Raw genomic sequence first — 15,236 nt, 5'->3', positions numbered from 1 at the left:
TTGGGGGACATAAACATGTCTGTAACAGGTGCATGAATGTTTGGGGTGAACAGGAGTGGGATATTTTGTGCTGGTGTTACTTTCATTGGCCTCCCAGGGTGCCTTTGTGAGGTTGACATTGCATTTGGCGCCAGTGTGGGGTTGCATTGTGGTGGGGAGTGTTGTTCCACTGTGGGTACATGCAGGGGTAGGTGCCTGTGCACAGGGGCAGGGATGTGGGTTTGTGTTCATGCGGGGGGTAGATTTAGTGGTGTCTGATGCCTGGGTGGTGTGTTGGTACTGGTGGGTGTGGGTAGGGTGGGGTGGTGCATGCATTACAGGTATGGTGTATATGGGGTAATTGTAGATGACTTACCCGAGTCCATTCCTCCAGTGAGTTCAGTGAGTCCCTCAGGGTGCGGGATGGCCAGTACCTTTTCCTCCCAGTCTGTGTATTCTGGTGGAGCTGGTGGCGGTCCTCTCCCAGCCTTCTGCACTGCGATGTGGTACCTTGATGCCATGCCCCTGACCTTCCCCCACAGGTTGTTCCATCTTTTGCGGATGTCGTCCCTGGTGCATGGATGGTGTCCCACTGCATTGACCCTGTTCACAATGGTCTGCCATAGCTCCATCTTCCTTGCGATGGGTGTGTGCTGCACCTCGGCCCCGAATATTTGTGGCTCCACCTTCAAGATCTCGTCCACCATGGTCCTTAACTCCCTTTCGGTGAAGCGTTGATGTTTGGGGGGTGACATGGTGATTGGTGTCGGGGCTGGGAACGAGGTGAGGGTGCTCTGCTGTGGGTCAGTGTGGGTCTCCTGTCTGCTGGCATTCGCTGTCTGCCTCTAGTGCTCTCCGTCTTCTTTCTTAGTTTCGTTGCCAAGGATTGTGTGGTGTGTCTGGGGGTGTTTTATGGTGTTGTGGATGTGTGTCAGGTGTGTGGCTCATTCGCCTATCCAATGTGTGCCCCTCTTGCTGTTGAGTCCACTTGCCGCCCGTGTGTCACAGTGTCCTTTCCTCAGGATCTGTACGTCACTGAACAAAAGGCCCACCTTCCGGAGTCACCAACTCAGAAAGCTATTATAGCACAGAGTTATGATGAAGCCAGTCGGGTGGAGGGAATTAGGGTAGGGAACAGCAGGGAGAGAGATCTGAAAAGAAAAGGTTAGAACAAATATGCATTCACTCATTCATAGAAATGTAAATCATCAATAGACTCTTGACTAAATGCGTCTCCGAGATATCAAATGGAGACCCCTTTTGAAATGAGGGCAAAGCCCCTTCTTTGAAACATGGAACAAGAATAAATTACGACCTCAGAACCAAGAGATGGCAAGAGCTTTGGACTATGATTATACTCAGAATATCAATCCAGTAACATCTATGCATTCACAACATAAACCTTTGATCATGACCTAGAAAATCTCAAAGAAGTAAATATGCTTTTCACATCTTAAGCTTTTCAAATAACAATGAAAACTATGATTTGCTTAGCTCCAAAAATACTTTCACATTCACAACTATAAAGGCCGAAAGATTTTTACTCATTGAACTTGAAGTGCTTTACTTATAATACCAGGAAGCGCTTTTACTTGTCTTGCCTTAAAGCGCTCATTATGCTAAGGGGGCGCTTTTACTCAAGTGGCCTGAATCACTTTGATTGTTGTGCCAAGAACCTTTTACTCCTGTGAATTGAAGTGCTTTGATTGTCGTGCCAAGAGCGCTTTACATCTATGAACTGAAGTGCTTGAATTGTCGTGCCAAGAGCGCTTTACATCTGTGAACTGAAGCGCTTGAATTGTCGTGCCAAGAGCGCTTTACATCTGTGAACTGAAGTGCTTGAATTGCCGTGCCTAGAACGATTTACATCTGTGAACTGAAGCGCTTGAATTGTCATGCCTAGAGCATTTTACATCTGTGAACTGAAACGCTTGAATCGCTGTGCAAAGAGCGCTTTACACCTGTGCTCTGAAACGCCTTTGATCGGTGTGCCAAGGCCGCTGTACTCTGGAAACTGAAGACGCTTTGCTTGTTGTGCAAAGGCGCGCTTTACCTTTGGAAGTAAACGACTTCCTCCAAAATTGGATTCATCAAGGCCTTACCGCTACAAGTATGACCTACTCGTTTTTGAATGCACCATGGAAACAAGGATATTTCGGTTGGATGTCACTCTGCCATTCAGGAACTCTGCTCTTCTTCAGAGAAACCCCCACGATGTCTGACTGCATCGAAGTCTTCAAAATAGTGAGCAACGTGCTTGGGTGTGGCTGGGCTTTATAGGCCTGCCACACCCCAAGATGGCTGCTGCTTCTAAAAACATGAGAATTGTAGTCCCTTCATGGAATAGCACTGATAAGTGCATCTTGTCCACCAATGTCCTGAACCTGCAGCTCTTTGAGCTTTGTCACAGGGCAGACAACGCTAATGGCCACCTTTGGAACAAGAGGGGATGACAACTGGTGCGCATAAAGCGTCGCAGAGCCACGCAGCGGAGTTTCGGGCAAGACTTGGACCGCGCATGGCCTCATTCCTGACACCGTGGCGGTCGCAGCCGCCAATGGTCGTCCGGCCTCCACTGTCCGTGGGTGTGCTTGGCGGTGGCGGGGTGGGGAGGTCCGGGATTCCGGCCAATAGCGTCATGGCGGGGAGTGGTGGTCTGGTGGTTTTTGGCGACGATGGGATTTTTGTTCATTATATGGCAGGTTTCCAGTCACCGCCAACGGTGGGATTCTGTTCACCGTTGCCATGGCAGTCGGTGGTGTTTCCCGCAGTGTTCATAATGACCGCCTATATTTACTTAGAAACATGAAGGTTTAACCAAGAACAGAGATATGATTTAAACCTAATCCCTGGCGATGCTGACAGATAACGAAGGAGGCACCTTGGGGATTCCTGACATCAACATTACTTTTTACATCCACACACTCTGCTTGAACGCTCAGTGGGCTCAGTGGCACCTCTTGTTGCGGGTTTAGAGACAGAACTGTGTCTGGAACTGCAATGCCTAGGATCCATCACAGGGGCTGTGATGCTGCTGAGGCTAGAGAGCTCCTCACTATCCCCACCACTGAGATCGCTGTTTGCAGGACTCCGGGCTGTCTGCATTATCTCCAATACATTGGTGACTTGCACCAATCCTCGTGCAATGTCCTAACTGCAATGTGCCATTTCTACTTACAAGCCCACAGCACATCATGACAGCAAAGCAGTTGTTAGTGAGCTGATTGACAGATATGCTGAACAGATCCAACCTACCCATCAATTGGTGAGGTTGCCTACGGTGGGTGACATGCTCCTGCTGCATTACAGTGCAGAGTTCCTTAATGGCATTTGTCATCTCCCTTACGTGTTCTGCTTTAACTTGCTGTCCCTCATGCAGCTTGCACATGTTGTGATTGAGAGATACCAACTGCCTGTGAATTGATCACATTTTGCAGGCGCTGCACTTTCAACATGGATGCCTCAAGACCAGCGAACAGTGATGGGCCCTTACCTTCCTCTGTCCTCTGTCTGCCTTCTTCGTAACGCCTCCTGAGGGGAATAGACTAATGTCGGAACAGGGACTGCTGTCTGTGAGTGCACCTACCCTCTATAGGTGGTGTGGTTACATCTTCCTGTAATTCATAGGAGTCCAGAGTAAACTCAGGGAGAGTTTTCACTCTTGCCCTGTGTCTGGTTGGTGCTGGTATGATGAACTCAATGGTGTTTGAATCAGACTCTGGCTAACTTTAGTCATTCCCCCAGTTCCAGTTTCTGCTGTGTCAGGGTCCAGAACATCTACAACAACAATGCACAGCATGTCTTTCATAATGCACTCCTTGCATGTGTAATTTCACGGTTACTTTCAGGATGCATTTTTCTCCTGGCATAATGTCTCTAATTGTCTGTTGTGATGTTTCACTGTTTGGTTTTACACTAAACTGGTACTTATGTAGTAGACGCACTTTTGGGGTATGGACTTCCACTCCCTTAAGGCATTGTTGTGTTGAACGGAAAATGTGGCATGGACTATTTATTACAGCGCATGGTGCCCTTACTATTTTCTAAGGGACATTTGTACATGCACATATGGTGATTCAATTCATTACTGCCCTTAACTTTGCTGGTGTCTGGTGTGCCTGAGGTGTCTATGTCAGTAACACCACCTACTGCTTCAGGCAACAGTGTTGACTCCACCATGTCTTCCAAGGGGGTGGATGGTGTCTGGATGGATGGGCCACCACCAGTGCTCCTTGCTTCCTTCAGCCTGCTTGCTACCCTCTCCTTGGCACATGATTGTATGTCGTACCAGCGCTTGCATATCTCCTCAATTGAACGCTGCGCAACACCCACTGTGCATATTTTGGCCTGCATGTCAGTCCACGTTTTCCTTTCCTCACTCTCTGGGACATGTAGTGAGTGTTTGCCAAATAACTGATCATGGTTCCTGAACACCTCTTCTGTGAGCACCTCCAATTCATGCTCACTGAATGTCAGTTTTCTTTTTCTCCCTCCTGTGCCCTTGCCATTTCCATCAGTGGCCATTGTGTTCACCTGGTCCTGGCTGACTCTCCTGAGTGCCTCCCTGGTGCTATGCTGGGTCTCTCTGCCTGCTCCTGTGGCTCAGGCTTCTGGAAACAGCACTAACTCACTTCCTGTTTGTGATGTCATCATGCTGCTCCAGAATATAGAATTAGCAATTTGCGATTTTCAAATACCGATTTGCAATTTTACCAAATTGCTTGTTGGTACTTGCTACTTGGGATTGCGAATTTTAGGAAATTGCAAAAAGTTCTGCAATGGTCTTGTTACATCGCATTTTATGAATCCCAGTTAGCGATTCAGTAAAAATCACTATTTAGTATTCGCAAATGCAAACCTTCATATATGTTGCCCCTGGTCTCTAAAGAAAAAGCATTTTTTTGTTTTGCTAATAACTTTGGTGCTGTTTGATGAATCTTCGTGAAATTTTCAAAAAATAAACTGTGCTCACTTCAGCTGCTGAATGGAAAGTTTTGGGGTGATTCATCAAGCGGGGGGCAAGAAAAGGTGGGTGTCCCAAAATGCATTTTCCCCATTAATTTCTCCATAGGGATTTTGACAGTGATAGCGCCAGAACCACTGGACAGAATTACACCATATTTGTCACAAAGGTAGTTCTTAGTCCAAAAGAGCCTTTTTGTTATTTGGTGTAAATCCGTACAGTAGTTTTTGAGAAAAAAAGAAAATCCACATTTGTAAATATACGGATGCAAAGGCTTCGCAAACCCTCCCGATCTCATGCTGAGATCTGATTGGCTGCCAACACTTCAACAAGGAAGTGTTAGCAGCCGTCTTGAAACTCGGCTTTAGCCATGTCCTAAAAAAAGATGTAAAAAAAAAAAGAAAAGGGGCCAGGTTAGAGTCACCCTGACCCCTTAGCTCTGGTGCTGGGGTCCCCAGAGTTAAAAGGCTTTTAAAAAAAAAACAAATTTCAACATAAGTCGCAGCTGATCCAGCAAAGAAAAAAAAAAAAAACAAGTGTGGGCTTGTGCGCTTGCTTTAACTGCAGCCCCTAGGTGGGACAGATCATGGGGCACTTATATTTTAACTGTGGGGGGCATTCTGGTCTCCCCACAGCCCTGGTGACCACCACCTCCCTGGGGAACGAAATTACAAATTAAATACAGGGGGGCCCCTGCAGCCATCACGTCTATCATCCCTTTGTGTTGTTAAAGTTGCCCTAAGTGGAAAGGGTATGTCCAGATGTTGGTCCCTTGCTGACTGTGCCACTGGACTCATGCTAGCCTGGTTGATGAAGGGTGATACCCTGGAACTGGTCCCAGGATGCTTGCATCCTGTCCAGGGAGGACCTGGCTTGGCAGTTCGAGCTGGACTGCTCCCACTGGGAGAAGGATCAAGAATGATTTGCATATGGTTAGGTCCACACTTGGATGGCATAGTGAGCAAAAGAACAATGGAATAAACCCAGATCTGTGACTGGGGGTGAGTGTTTGAAAAATGTCAATGCTCCGTCCATGATCCTTTTTAGTTGCATAAATAAATAGAGGACAGGGGGCACACAGCTCCCCTCCTCGGGCTGAATTTGGCCCCAGGGGCCCCAGCCCCTGGAGCTGGCCTTCATTTAAAAGGGAGGGGAGCCACGTGGCCCCCTTTCTGAGGCCAATTTCAGGCTTGAGCACCCCAGGGCACGGCCATAAATAAATGGAGGAGGGGGCTGCGTGGCCCCATGCCATAGGTTGATTTTGGCCCAGGGTACCCCATCCCCTGAGGCCCAGTCATGATTTTGTAAGTTTTGGGGTGATACGTCAAGTGGGAATGAGAAAAGGGGGAGTCCCAGAAGGCATTTTTCCCATGCATTTTCCCATATAGATTTTGAACACGACTACAGCCTGATCTGCTGGACTGAATTACACCAAATGTGGCAGATTGCTAGCGGTTGTTTCAGAAACAGTATTTTTGTGATTTGGTTTAAATCCTTTCAATAGTTAGATTAAGAAAAATACAGCTATCTAAGGACATGGATCCTCCGCATATCTAACTCATTGGCTGCCAACACTTCAACAAGGAAGTGTTGACAGTCATCTTGGGACTCAACTGTAGCCCAGTCCAGAAAAAAAGTAAAACAATAGAAAGGAGGCCAGGGTAAGGACACCCGGACCCCTTAGCGCTGGTGGCGGGGTTCCAGAGGGACCCGCTAGGGCGAAAAAGCATTTTGTATTTTTAAAAAACATCAGAAAAATATGCCCACCCTTTTCTTTTAATAAGAACCTGGGTGGGCTAGGTCCTGGAGGCATTGGGTCTTTAATAAAGGAAGGGGGCGTACAGGCTCTCTGTTAGGGGTTCTATTTGCCTGCCACTTAACCAGAGTGATCAGTATTCAAAATGTTGGGAGGAAGTCTGACTCCCTCGTGTCCTGGAGACCACCACCTCCCAGGACAAAAGTTTATTTTAAAATGGGGGAGGCCCTATGGCCTCCTCCAGAGCCCACAGGGACAGCCACCTCCTCGGGGCTAAATTAAATATGGTATGCGGGGCCACATAGCCTCCCTGCAGCCTTGGGGACCATCACTTCCCTGAGGCAAAAGTACATTTTGAAATGGGGGAGGCCAACCACCACCTCCCCAAGTCTAACTAAGAGGTTTGTGAAGGGGGGGCCGCAAGGCCCCCTGGCAGCCCCAGGGACCACCACCTCCCTGGGTAATTTACTTAAATTAAGGAGGGGGCCAAGCAGCCCCCCGCAGCCCTGGGGACTGCCACCTCCCCAGGCTGAATTTAAAGTATGAGTGGGGTCCTTCACTGACCCCGGCCCTGGGGAACACCACCTCCCTAGGGTTATTTTCTTGGTGCAGGGGGACAAGCGGCCCCGTCAAGGAGCCATTAATGGCCCTGGGGACCACGACCCCCCAGGGCTGGCTCCTGCTTGTCCCGGGATGCCTACCCACAGGACATAGCTGTTTACTAAGTCTTGACAGCAGCTTTGAAAACTGCCACCAAGTCACAGCAAACAATCCGCTCTGAGCTAGTGAGAACTGTCAAACAGCTCTTGCTTGCTCAGAGAGGAGGTTTCCTCTGTTTCCCTGCCCACAGGCAGAGAAACAGAAGAAAAATTGCTTTTGCAGACAGAAAGCTGCTTCTTTAGCACCTCTCTGTGGACAAAAGCAATGTCAACTCCTGCAGGAGGCAGTGAGCCAGCTGGGACTGTGGGGGCCTTGAGGATTCCCCGCGGTCCCCAACACATAATGGGTGCCCTGAAGGGCACCCAGGATTGATGGACAGGCCCCGGGCTATGGGTTTCCTGGGGCCGAGATCAGCCTACGGAGGAGGGGCCAGGCCCCAGGATATGGGGTCCCAGGGGCTGAGATTAGTCCCAAATTTTATTTAACTTGGTCCCCTGGGCAAATTTAAAAAGAAATAGCGGGCCCGTTTCAGACCCCCTGCAACCCTGGGGACCATCACCTCCCTGAGGAATTGATTATATTGTGTGCGGGGGGCCATGGGCCCCCCCCCAGCGAAACCACCTCCACGGGGGCAGATGTAAAAAAAAAGAGATCAGGGGTGTGTTTCCGATCCCCCGGCAGCTTCGGGGACCACCAGCTATGGGCTATGTATTTTGGCCTGCTCCTGTTATGTCCTGGAGTTCCCACCCCTGGGGCATAACTGTTTACTGAGGCTTGGTGGCAGATTTGAAGCTTCTGCCAAGTAACAGCAAACACTCTAGTTCCATAGAGGGAGAGCTGTCAATCACCTCTCTCTTCATCAGAGCGGTGTTTCCTGGAGATGCAGGCAGGCAGGCAGGCAGACAGGCAGACAGAGGAAGCATTGCTTTCACAGAGAAGGAGCTGCTGCACAGGAGGTGGGGAGCCAGCTGGGAGTGTTGGAGCTTTCAGGCTCCTCTCACCGCCCCAACTTTGAGACTGTTTGCCCTGTGGTCATCAAGGTCACATGGCCGGGCCCAGGGGATGGGGTCTCCTGGACCGATATAACCCCTGAGATAGGCCTGAGGGCCAAGCAGCCCCCTTCCCCAAAAACTGAAATCAGGCCAGTCCTCGGGGATGGGGTCCCTAGGGCCGAAATCAACCTGGGGAGAGGGGTGCATGCAGGGTGGGATGGTTATAGGGGTTGGCCCCAAGGACTGGCTGCAGGTCAGGCCCTTCGGACAACCTCTCGTGCATGGCCGGGTAGTTATATGGGGTAGCCAGAGGGACTGGCCACAGGCCAGACCCTGCGGCCAACCCCAGACGTGCCCAGCTGAAGGCCATGTGCAGCGGTAGTTGGATTAACGTATAGTAATGAACATTACTATATGTTAAAAAAATAGCAATTCACTGAAACAAAAAGGTTACAGGCACGTTATAGTTAGGAAATACATTTTTTTAAATAGAAATTCACTTAAAAAAAACAAAGGATGTTATTGTTGTGTTCTGCCTTTACTCATAGGAAACCATAGAAATTCAGCAGTTATGGTTACAGTTCTTTGAAGTAACTATGACTCCCGCCCCAAGGTAACTCTTCCCCCCCACCATGCACTGCTAATTACCCTAGATATTACAGCACTCATGACCACTTCTAGAACATCACTACAAATATAAATTAAACATTAGAATTTACATTTTTTATGAAAAAATTGTGCATGGTGGGAGCCTTAGGGCGCGAGTTATAGTTACTTGAAAGTTCTCTAAATATAACTGCTGAATTTCTATGGTTTTCTATGAGCAAATTCAGAACCTAACTTTAACATCTATATATATTTACCCATAGTTCCATAACTCCTAAAGTCTAGTACACTCCCGGAATGTACCTGTTCAATATATTCAATGGAGGCCATAGTGGATGTGTCAATTAATGTCAACAGCACCCAGTACAACACATTTTCACAATCATCAGTGGTACGTTCTGCTCAGTGCATCTCATTCCCATTTTTATATCTGTGTGTAGTGTAGCTTTACAGTATTCTCTCCAGTTGGCTTGCAGGAATTTTTTATGTCCATTGTTCTACAATTTCATTATCAAATTTAAATATCATGAATCAGACCCTCATCATTCCCAGTGGGCTCACTTAATTTCTTCTGGTCTTGGGAGCATGTGATCTAAAACAGTGTACATGAAATCAAAGATACTATATATATATATATATATATATCAAATCCCCTCAAAACATCCTTCCCTAAGCCTCGCGGGTCAGCAAATAAACCACTACCGATGAGCATGCATCTCCTCATCAATGTTAAGGCCTCTCGGTTCCATTGAGTCTATCTTCAACATGTATAATGATGCTAGCCTGCGTGGATCCCTCTCTCTGGCTCCTACTCTCGCTTTCGTAGGAATCCTATCTACCATATTAACCACACTAAACTGGCATCTCCGTTGTGCTCCTTATGGAAATGCATTGCAACAGGATGACTAACATCAGGGTTTTTTTAGCTCTCAAGTGCTGCAATATTCTTTTATGAGCTGGTCAGGTCGTACTCCCCATTTATATTTTGGGGCAGAAACATTTCAACATGTATACTGCATAATCACTTTTGCATGCTAAACTAGTTTTGATTGGTATGCTTTTATTGAAGGATGTGAGTATAGTCATTATATTCTCTCCTTGTTTGTACCCCTTGCATTTTTTACACTTAATAAAGTCTTTATTTATTTGAGTCAGCTGCCTCGCTCATCTCTAATGTCACTACTCGTGAAGTGATTTCTTAATGTTCTTGCTCGTCTGAATGTTAACTGTGGTTTCCTCATACAATTCCCACCTCTAATCGGATCACTCCTGATCAGATGTCAGTATCTATTCGATGCATCTGTAATTGCCTGAAGCTCCCTATTATAAGTGATAATAAATCTGCAGTTGCTTATTATCGCCTGATTTCGTTTTATTACCCATTTTAAACAGGGCATCTTCTTTTGCATTTCCTCACTCTGCTATGGGCTGTCATTAGAATCATTTCATTATACACACACTCTCTAAATCTCTTCAGCATATACTTCTGTGTTTCCTTGGGCATTTCTCATGTACTACAGATTCTCCTCTCCCGTAACAATTCCCCATAAGGTATGCTAGTCTCAAGTGCTACACAGTGATTTCTCTTGACATGCAAAATGCTGTTACCAGTTGAGTCTTTTCTGTGGCATGTGGTCACCAATTTGTTTTTTTCCACCATTATCTTCACATCAAAAAATTCCAGTTCCCCTTTACTCATACTGCTTGTTAATGTAGGTTTAGCGTATTATTACTGATGCACTTTACAAAGCTTTCTGCCTCAGATTAATTCCAGTCTCTATAGGTTTTGTTGCAGGCATCATGCTTTTAAAGGTTCTGATCACACCACTGTATCAGCGCTTATTAGCATGTTTAAAAAAAAAAAGTTAATTTACTGCCCATCTCTCTGGTCAGAACACATCATTAGCCATTGTGTGTGTTCCATTTACTTGTTCCCTTTCCCACAGGTTTTTTAAAATTCGTCCTTATCTCTTCCTGACCTTCAGACAGAGACCACTCTGAATCCCACATGCAATAATGAGTCCACTGACTTGGGCAGCTAACCACTGAGTCGAGCATTCTCCAACCCTCCACCCCCGGATCTCGACCTCTGATCTCCTTTTCATCCTGTGATCTGCAGGGGAAAGGGGGCAACAACCTAAGCAATATCCTAAATCTATTTGCAGATGCCAGCAGGGATGTAATCCTCGCTAGTGCTCGGTCATTGACGCGACTGCCAATTGCGCCTTTTCCTCTCAAAAAGAGACTGGCACTTAGGAAAGCATATCCCATACAGTTATCACTAAGTGGGCAGTAGAAGATATTGCTGGAGTGATTAGTGATTGAACCTGTAATGTTATACCGCTGTCTAGTGTCACACCAAGGGTGGTCATGATGCGGAGAACAGGATGCCGTAAAAAGCATTTCCTCTGGCCAGGAGGCTAGGGGTCTATAAATAAATGGGGTGAACCACACTTGTGGTTTTTATGCCCTGATGCTGACACTAGTGTGGCCTGTGCTTTGTTGGCGCAGCGTGCACGTTCTGGCCTAGTGAAAGGCCTCACCACCAGCCGCGTTACGCTGGTGACAAGGGTGGTGTTTTCCCCCGATGCCACGCACAACCTGCCTGCAGTGGAGCAGGAAACACAGACCAGGGCAGCCTGCTTCCCATCACATGCGACATACTAGCATGGCCGGCTAGCAGAACCAGGAGACTCCCACCCCATGGTGGCCTGTAGGCCGCAGGGTGGCTCTTCCCAGCAAACACCTTGCACTGCCTGGGGACGGCTATTCAGCTGATCGCCAGAGCTGGCCAAGGAAGGCTGTGATCAGAGGCCCCACCCACCGACCACACTCAGCCATCGCCCGAAGCCTGACAAGCTCAGCGGGGACACCACTCACACGGAGGCACACTCAGGGGAAGAAGTGTTCCCATTTTTCCCTGCTGACTAGAAAAAATAAAGAAAATGGGTACAAAAAGAAGACACACAGGAAAAGAAAACTAACAAATAGTGGGCAAACACACAAGCCTGTTGGCCTGTTGTGCCTGCCGGCTGCTAAAAGACCATCCTAAGGTACTGTGCCTCCCCCTTACCCCATGTGTGACCAGTGCAGCCCCACACAACATGAGACACTGCGGCTCAACCTGCTGATGTGCCTACAACCATTCTCCCACCATGGCCGACGACCAGGTACCAGTCCACAGCCCACCTCACCTCCCCCAACAGCACCCCATGACAGTAACCCTCCCGCCACTTAGTGAGCTAGCTTATCCTGCAACAGCATCCCCTCGCTGGAGAATATGGGTCGTCAGACTGGAGAACTACTTTGTGGCCACCTGAGAATGTGATGGAGCAGTTAAGCGGTCACTTCTCCTTTACTTTTGACGAGGTGAAATATATAAATTGTTCAGACACCTCCCAAACACTTGCACTGTTGATGACTACAAAGCAGCAGTAGAAGCACTGAACACACAATTCGACCCGCAATTAAACCCAGATTTCAAACATTTTAAACTGCGCCAGGCATGACAACAGGAAGGCGAGTCCATTGTCCAGTTCTACACATGGCTCAGGGAGCTTGTAAGCACGTGCACCGATGATGAATAGCCCAAAGAGGTAAGAGCCCAGGTTATCCAACTGTGCCGAAACAAGACACTAAGGCCCGCATTCCGACCCTGGCGGTTTCAAACCGCCAGGGTGGAGGGCAGAGGAAGCACCGCCAACAGGCTGGCGGTGCTTCCCGGGCCATTCTGACCGCAGCGGTAAAGCCGCGGTCAGAAAAGGGGAACCGGCGGTTTCCCGCCGGTTTTCCCCTGGCCCAGGGAAACCTCCATGGCGGCGCTGCTTGCAGCGCCGCCATGGGGATTCCGACCCCCTTCCTGCCAGCCTGTTCCTGGCGGTTTACACCGCCAGGAAGAGGCTGGCGGGAACGGGTGTCGTGGGGCCCCTGGGGGCCCCTGCACTGCCCATGCCACTGGCAGTGCAGGGGCCCCCTAACAGGGCCCTACAAAGATTTTCAGTGTCTGCTTTGCAGACACTGAAAATCGCGACGGGTGCCACTGCACCTGTCGCACCCCTGAAAATCTGCTGGCTCCATTCGGAGCCGGCTTCCTTTTTGCAGGGGCTTTCCCGCTGGGCCGGCGGGAAAGTTGAAATGACCCCCGCGGTCATTTGACCAAGGTGCGGTCTTTTGGAGGTTTCGCCTGCCGGGGTCGGAATGACCCCCTAAGTGGCATATTTATAGGCCCCTAGCGCTACCTTGCGCCACATTAACATAATTTATTCTAATGTTAATGTGGCCTAATGAGGCCAAAATCCCCACGCCGTATTTACATGGTGGTGCAATGCATGCATTGCGCCACCCTGTAACCCTTTGGGCTACATTATGCCTGCACCAGGCATAATGTATGCAAAGGGGGCGTTCCCCCGTTAGGAGATTTCCTTATGCCATTTTTTACAGGACTTTTAACACCTGCTTAAGAGCAGGTGTTAAAAGGGGGATTCCATTCTTTAGAATTGAGCCCTATGTACTCTGCAGAAGTAGTGCCAATATTTTGGCGCTACTACTGCTGAGTGTCATCAATAGCGTCATGAAAGAGGACGCTATTGCACCCTACCCTGCGCCATGGTGTGTCGTATTTTTAAAATGGCGCACACATGGTGGCGGTAGGCGGGTGATAAGGGGCACAGGGAAAGTGGCACTGCACTCAAGCCACATTCCACATGATAAACAGAGAAGCAGACACCCTCTTTGGCAACCACTCAGCAGAAAAGCTAGGCCTGGTGCCATTTGCGAAGTGTCAGAACGTTCCGGGTGGACAAACTGCTGGGACAATTTCCAGAGCTGCTCATCGGTCTCGGGTGCCTCAAGGTTCCTCACATCCAGCTACGCATTGATAAAGCCGTCAAACTTGAAGCCTTGCGGCACAGGCTCATCTCGTTCCACCTCCGCCCACTGGTGGAGCAGAGGTTGGACAACCTCGAAAACCAAGGATTGACAGAGAGAGTGTCAGGCCCCACCCACCATCGATGACATCATTGCTGACCTGAACGGCTCCAAGTGGTTTTCGATACTCGACTTAAATGCTGGCTACCACCAGTTAACCCTTGCAGAAGAGAGCAGGTATATCACCACCTTCTCAACGCATCTAGGACTACAGAGATGCAAATGCCTGAGTTTTGGCATATCATCAGCCACCGAAGTATTTCACGATGCCATGCGCACTACCCTGTCTGGCCTGCAGGTAGTGATGAACGTCAGCAATGACATCCTGATCCACTCTGCCACCGCTGAAGAACATTACCAACAGCCTCACTCTGCACAAAAAAAGTGTGCTTTCTTCCAGATGTCCATTGAGTACTTTGGGTATGTTTTCAACCAGCAAGAAGTCAAAGTCGACCCCACGAAGTCTCAAGCCATCCAACAAGCCCTAGCCCGAAAACAGTAACTGAGATATGCAGCTTCCTGGGTATGGCCACCTACTGCGCAGGTTCATCACTAACCTTGCCACCCTGTCTGAGGTACTCCAAGCCCTGACAAAGACCGACACCCCCTGGTTGTGGGTAGCAAAGAAAGAACAAGCATTCCAGACACTAAGGGACAGCTGCTGCATGAAGTCACTACGGCCTACTTCGACCCTCTCAAGAAGACCGAACTAGTGGTGGATGCCAGTCCAGTAGGCCTTGGGGCAGTATTGTCTCAGGAAGTCGAGCTGGGCCACTGAGCCCCACTAGCCTAAAACAGCAAAGCCCTAACCCTGACCGAACAACGCTACTCGCAAATAGAAAGGGAAGCCTTGTGTAAAGAAATGGCTCCCTGTTGCAGTTACCCCCCACTTTTTGCCTGATACTGATGCTGACTTGACTGAGAAGAGTGCTGGGACCCTGCTAACTAGGCCCCAGCACCAGTGTTCCTTCACCTAAAATGTACCATTGTATCCACAATTGGCACACCCTGGCATTCAGATAAGTCCCTTGTAACTGGTACTTCTAGTACCAAGGGCCCTGATGCCAAGGAAGGTCTCTAAGGGCTGCAGCATGTCTTATGCCACCCTAGAGACCCCTCACTCAGCACAGACACACTGCTTACAAGCCTGTGTGTGCTAGTGAGAACAAAATGAGTAAGTCGACATGGCACTCCCCTCAGGGTGCCATGCCAGCCTCTCACTGCCTATGCAGTATAGGTAAGACACCCCTCTAGCAGGCCTTACAGCCCTAAGGCAGGGTGCACTATACCATAGGTGAGGGTACCAGTGCATGAGCATGGTACCCCTACAGTGTCTAAACAAAACCTTAGACAT

The sequence above is a fragment of the Pleurodeles waltl genome, chromosome 1_1, assembly GCF_031143425.1.
Source record: "Pleurodeles waltl isolate 20211129_DDA chromosome 1_1, aPleWal1.hap1.20221129, whole genome shotgun sequence".
NCBI lineage: Eukaryota > Metazoa > Chordata > Amphibia > Caudata > Salamandridae > Pleurodeles > Pleurodeles waltl.
The sequence above is the reverse complement of the archived record's forward strand: the minus strand, read 5'-3'. Positions refer to the sequence as shown.